This window comes from Propithecus coquereli, unplaced genomic scaffold (assembly GCF_000956105.1).
Source record: "Propithecus coquereli isolate 6110/MARCELLA unplaced genomic scaffold, Pcoq_1.0 Scaffold602, whole genome shotgun sequence".
Lineage (NCBI taxonomy): Eukaryota > Metazoa > Chordata > Mammalia > Primates > Indriidae > Propithecus > Propithecus coquereli.
In genome coordinates, this window is record NW_012151975.1 from 382,331 (window position 1) to 388,812 (window position 6,482).

Consider the following 6,482-nt stretch of genomic DNA (forward strand, 5'->3'; position numbering starts at 1 on the left):
ATGATGTTAACATTCTCCTACAGTGTCATGTTTAGTGGGTGCACAATGTGGACTTGAGTTACTTAACCCACTGTTGAACATTTAGGTTATTTCGAATGCGGCATGCCATAAATAAGAATGTTATCACACCCCTGCATGTGAACCTTTGAGCACATTTCTGATCATTTCCTTAGGATCTCAGATGTGAAATTACCGAGTCGAGCATAAGCATATATGGGTAGTTTTTCTCCACCAGGGTTGAACCAAGTGTAGACCCATTTGTAACTCATGAATACTCAGTTCTCCTCCACAATGCCAGGTAATTTTATCTGAAACTAAATCTGGCTTATGCATTCAGCAAGCACCTTTATGTTAGGCACTAGAGTAGACACTGAGCCATGAATAAGGCCCCTGCCCTGCAGCAGCAGCAAGCTGGCAGGGAAACATCCACCAAGCAGCCATCTCAGGAGCATAACTGCAGGACAAAGACAGCAAGGGCCAGGCCCAGGCAACACTCAGCAGGGAGAACCAACCAAGTGTGGGATCCGAGACGGCCCCTGGAAAAGGGCACACTAAGCGGGGCCTGAGCACAGGCCGATGTGGCCGGAGGGAAGCATCAGCCAAGGGCAAGAAAGAGAAAATGTTTCAAAGGTACATAAGGTATCCTTTTAAAAATTACTAGGTGAATGTTTGTAAGGTGCTTAAAACATCTGTTCCATTAAGTATTAACAGTTTAACTAACCTGCAATCTTATTTGTTATAAATTTGTTCGTCAAACAAGGAAATGGAAAAAGGAACCAACAGTATGGCTAGAACCTCTGTTTTAAGGAAAAATGGGATGAGGCTGGAGTAGATGGGGCCAGATTAGTGAAGGCCGTCAGAAACCAAGCTAAAACGCCTACCCTCTACCCACAAGGAAACGAATCGTCATTCAAGGCTCCTCAGCAACTGCCTTTCAGAAAACACTGCTCTGCCTACATGCGAACCAGAGGCAGGCAGGACTGGAGGCAGCTGATGGGCTATCATGGACACTGGTTGTCACGGCTGCCCAGGATCCAAAACCTCCCTACTCTGGAGGAATCAAGACCGGGGGCACGCAGAGCCCCACTTCTCTATGCTGAAAGCAAAGGGCAGAGACCCTCTTCTAACCCCCACAGATATACCAAGGGCGTGAGATCTAAACTCAGCCACATTGCCACGTTCACAAAGTACTCACCTACTACTTCCTACTCTCCAGGTCCCGAGCTGGCAGCTCTTGACACAGCAATGAACAAGACAGAGCCCCTAAGATGAAGCCTCTTGACAGAAGGAGGCAAAGGCTCAGAGTCCGTTAGAGAAGAAGCAAGCCTAGGGGAGAGTGATACGTGTGTCAAAATGTGCCCAACTGTATACACATGCACCATGTAGGCCCAAAGCCCCACAGCATCTGCTCCAGCCCCGCTGGCCAGACCGGAGCACATTATCTGTTCTGTTTGGCTGCTTCTGTCAAAGACGCGCTTGGGTAGCAAAGAAGGCAGGAGGGCCTGTTGGGAAGGCAGCCAACAGTGCATGTCAGGGATGTCGCCGGCCCAGGTCACAGTTAGCAATCAAAGGGAAGCAAGATTTGGTCCTGCCACTCCACACCCTGGCTTCCTTTTTCTAGGCACAACCTCACCTAGCACTGCTGCACGCTGGAGTGACCGGTTACTGCCCACCTGTGGGTGCCAGGAGGGCCAAGGGCCTCACTCCAGAGCTGGCCTGTCGGTGTCCTTGCCCCAGAAGTCGCTCCTCCCCACAAGTTCTTCCCAGTCACTAGCCCACTCCAGGGGCCCCACCAGGAGGGCCGGGACTGAAAGGCCTCTTCTCTGGCTTTTCCCAGTAGCCCAGAACTCTGTGCTGTGGCCTTCCTACCCGACGGAGCTCCACAAAAGCCCTCAGAGGCTGATGAAGCACACTGTGAAAACCACTGTCACTGAACGTAGAAAGGAAAATGTGTCACACCTACACAAATTTATAATGCCTCAGTTATCCACAATTCAGGATAAGAAGACCTGATACAAATCAAGAAGTTCATGAATTAAAGCTAAAACAACTTACTCCCAACAAACTTCCTTAGGCTCTTATCATCATCTATGGACTAGTTTTCTAATCAGTTCTAACATTTAGTTCCTGAGCCCCCCAGGGAGGTACAGGGACGTAGGTAGGAACACTGACAGCAGGGGGAAGTGCTGACGGCAGGCTGTGGAAAAGATAAGGGCAGAAAACTTTAAAACACGGGAAGACATATAGTTTTTATGCCTTTCCACCTTATAAGGAAAAAAGAAAAAGGGGAAACAGCTGTATATGCCTCAACAAGCCAAAGAGTATCACTGTTTATATCATAACAAATTATGTTTAAAATGATGACTTGAGATCATTACGAAAAGTTTACATCGCATTCAGCACATCCCATTTAAGAATGTGAAGATATATTTCAGAAAGATTCTCATCCTAAATGAGATACTTTGGTGCTTAATGGGCAAAAATCTAAACTATCCGGAAATTGCTATTCAGAAAGTTACTATCCTCGTCATAGGCAGCTATGGCTTTACTGTAAATGACTTTATAATAATTTGCATGAATCCACAGAGAATTAACTTTGGGGGCTAAAGTCCTAACAGGAACAGGATTAATACTGCCCACTTTCATAGAACCTAGCACAGAGATATACATGGATGTGTGCAGACAGGTATGAACAGACACACTGAAGGATACAATTTGGTCCATCTTACATTAAATGTTCTGTAAGAGCAGACTGAAATAGATTCCTCTTTATTAATATTTGTTTACAAGGAAAATGCTAGGCCAGGTGTGGTGGCTCATGCCTGTAATCCCAGCACTTTGGAAGGCTGAAGCAGGAGGATCACTTGAAGCCAGGAGTTCAAAGCTGCAGTGGGCTATGATCATGTCACACTGCACTCCAGCCTGGGTGACACAGCAAGACCCCATCTCATAAAAAAAACAAAGGTGGTGGAGGGGGTGGGGGGAAGAAAACCACTACTCAGGAGCTGGATTTTTTGGCTAGCAAAGGCCCTGATTTACTGTAGGTGTAGAACTCAAATCATTTGACCTCTTTGTACATCACTGACTTCCTTATTTGTAAAAATCAGACGACGATTTTCCTCTCAAGTTAGGAGGATTTTAAAGTGCTACCAAAAAATCCTTTAGAAATACCTTGTTATATTTACATAAATATTTTAACTTTAATATGCTCTAAAACTCTGAAGATTTTCCCAATAGAACACCTTACGGAGAAACAGATGTCTCAAAACAAATTAAAATAAAGTTAATTATACTTATTACAAAGCTCTATAGAAATAACTGATAGCATTAGGGTTGCCTCATTTTCAAAGTAATAAAACAAAGGTTGCAATAAACTCCTCTGAATGAATTTCTACAGTATATAACCCTAGTTTCCATGGAGCTAAGAGTTGCTTTTGTGATTTCAATTAAGCCAACTATCTTTCTCACCACCACCCTTTCCTTGAAGGAGGTGGCAGCTCAGCAGCGAAACACCTCTAACAATACATGAATTTAAACTTGTAACAAAGCAGTTGCAAAGATTCTGCCAATGTACTAAGTGACCAAGCTCTGATACCACCACAAAATGAAGTCAGGTTTATGTCAGGAATTTTTCTTTTCTTTTTTTTTTTTTTTTAGCAACAGGCTCTCACTCTGTTGCCCAGGCTAGAGGGCAGTGGCATGATCATAGCTCACTGCAGCCTCGAACTTCTGGGCTCATGGGATCCTCCTGCCTCAGCCTCCCAAAGTGCTGGGATTACAGGTGTGAGCCACTGAGCCTATGTCAGGAATTTGATCAGTTCCACTCATTCCTGTTTTCTCCCCGGGGCCTAAATAACAAGCACACGGTAGAAGGGGAAGGAGTAGGAGGTGGAGAAGGGAAGGTCTGAAAAACAAAAATAAAAATCTCAAGGCAGCAGGATGACAAGTGGCCAGCTTTGGAGGGATCCAAATTGTAAAGGGCCCAAAACAAACAATTTAGGGACCCTCTTTTCAAACTAGAGAACACATTATAAATGTAAGACCTCTGAGCTCCCAGTGTCAGGGAAGGGGCCCATGTAAGTGAGGGACCCATAAGCCTGAACTTCATTTTCATGGATAGGGTAGAATTTCAGGATGCTAAAAACGGCAAGTGATGTCAGAAGTCACCTGCTGTAGTCTTCTCAGTGGGCCACGGGTGATCAGAGATTTCCATATGTCTGGAAGATTAAGTGATCAGAAACTAAACAAAAAACCAGGAGGTAAGGTGGTCAAGAAATGCTATACATACATATATCTATAGATGTATATATGTACGGGGGGAAACAGAGAGGAGTGGTGAGGACCCTGGCACAGTACGGTGCAGGTGCTTTTCAAGAACACAACTGGTGGCCGGGCGCGGTGGCTCACGCCTGTAATCCTAGCACTCTGGGAGGCCGAGGCGGGCAGATTGTTTGAGCTCAGGAGTTCGAGACCAGCCTGAGCAAGAGCAGGACCCCATCTCTACTAAAAGTAGAAAGAAATTAATCAGACAACTAAAAATACATAGAAAAAATTAGCCGGGCATGGTGGCACATGCCTGTAGTCCCAGCTACTCGGGAGGCTGAAGCAGGAGGATCCCTTAAGCCCAGGAGTTGGAGGCTGCTGTGAGCTAAGATGACGCCACGGCACTCTAGCCCGGGCAACACAGTGAGACTCTGTCTCAAGAAAGAAAAAAAAAAAAAGAACACAACTGGTAAGAAAAGCACAGTTACAGTTCCAAGACAAAAAGAATAGCAAGATCAGGGGAAAACCCACTAATGGTGGAGCTTGGAGATGGCAGAAGTAGGATGAGGAAATCAAAACATAGAGACTACAGTGTGGAGGCTGCATGGTGGCAGAGAGAACAGCTCCTAACAGCAACGTCCAAAGACGGGCAGGCCTAAGAGGATATGGAGAGACAGAGGTCAAAGACAAACGGCCGCTAGACACAGAGGGGCTTGGGAAGATACCTACCACACTGGGGAGTGGGCAGCAGGGACCCTGGTGCTCCAGACTGCGCCCCCAATCTGTGCTTCTCACTCTCCGAATCACCCGCTCAGGGGCTCGGGCCATTATCAAGCCCACCCTCCCACCTCTCTGCCTCCCGTTTTCTCCATCTCATGTCCGGGTTTTCGGTTCCCCGAATGACTGCAAAAGCCCTGACGAGCCGCAGAGTCATCCCACACCACCACCCCTATACCTGCCGGACGGATTTTTCTTTTTTAATACCAAGGGGAGCATATTACTTCCTTGCCCCACGTAAGCAACGCATCTTGTCCCAGGAATGCTGAGCTGCCGTAGCTCCCCAAATATGCCAGACTGTCCGAAACCTTCACGTCTTAAACATTTCTGCTCCCTCTGCCAGAAACAGGAATAGCCTCTCAATTCTCTTGCGCCACCCAACTCCCACTACTCAAAACTCAGCTCAAACTCCTCCTTTTTGGAAACCTCCCGGCCCTCTTGGGGCCAATCAGCTTCTAAGACACCCCTCGCCCCCGGCGCTGTCGGGCCTGCTCGGCGTTTCCCCTCGGTCTGTAAATCCCTCGCAGGCAGGGCCCTGCCTCTCCGTCTCTCCTCCCGGAGGAGGAAAGCACCTGCGAGGCGCGGGGCCCAGGTTCCAGGACCGCCAGAAATGCCTGAAAGGCAAGCGACGAGAGGACGCCTCTTCAGGGACGGCCAGAGAAGTCGCGCGGCCGTGGGGGCCGGCAGACCTGACGCGAAAACGACACGCAGGAGCCAGATCCGTCCTAGGGGGAGGGGCGGGTTCGGGGTTGACCCCACAGGAGCCTCGCGGCGACCCCGGCCCACGTCAGGCGCAGCTGCCGCCCGGCCCGGGATTCCGCCGCGGGGAAAACGGGGACGGGGCGCAGCCGGGAAGGCACTCGAGCCCCGTGGCCCACGGACTGTCGCGCACGAGGGTCGGATGCGGGAAACGGACGGCCACCCAGGACCGGTCGGCCCTACCTGGAGAAGCCACTAGAAACGGACTCCCTCGGCCCTCAGTGCCGCGGCACAGCCACAGCGTAGCACCGCCGCGCTCACTTCCGCTTCCGCTAAAGGCGCTTCCGCTCGAGGGCCCGGCCCGTTCTCGGGTACTGCGCCTGCGCGGCTGGACGCCGGGGGGCGCTGGAGGGAGCGACGCGCGCAGGCGCAGGGGGAGAGGCCAGGGGCGCGCAGGCGCAGGCGGCGGTGGGCGGGGCGCGCAGGCGCCGGCAGAGCGAGACGCTCAGCATGTTGCCCCGGAAACCACGAGGTGCTTCGGCGTCCTCGGGTCACGTCATCCGCTAGTTTCCCGCACACTGTCGTGGGCGCCGCCCTTGTCCGTGTTGATTCCACCGACGCCGTCATGCCGGGCCGAGAGGTGGCTGGCCGCCGACTTTTGCCTATGCAGACTGATGGCCGGGGCCGCCCGACGCTCTGCCTGGCTGGGTGGGCGCGGCCGCGGCTCCCCACACCGTGCGACT

At 50.4% G+C, this 6,482-nt stretch overlaps 1 protein-coding gene across 5 annotated transcripts in view; it reads right to left on the bottom strand.

Moving 5' to 3' along the window:
• FAM120B (family with sequence similarity 120B) overlaps positions 1-6,026 on the bottom strand; it is a 123,892-nt gene extending 117,866 nt beyond the window's left edge. For 3 of the 5 annotated variants that reach the window (XM_012659317.1, XM_012659318.1, XM_012659315.1), the window contains exon 1: positions 5,983-6,021. The gene's annotated coding sequence lies outside the window, so the exon portion shown is untranslated. Of the gene's footprint in view, positions 1-1,195; positions 1,237-5,982 lie in introns of those variants that run through there. The other 2 variants (XM_012659320.1, XM_012659316.1) reach the window with 2 other exon arrangements.
• Between the last annotated feature and the right edge of the window lie 456 nt (positions 6,027-6,482).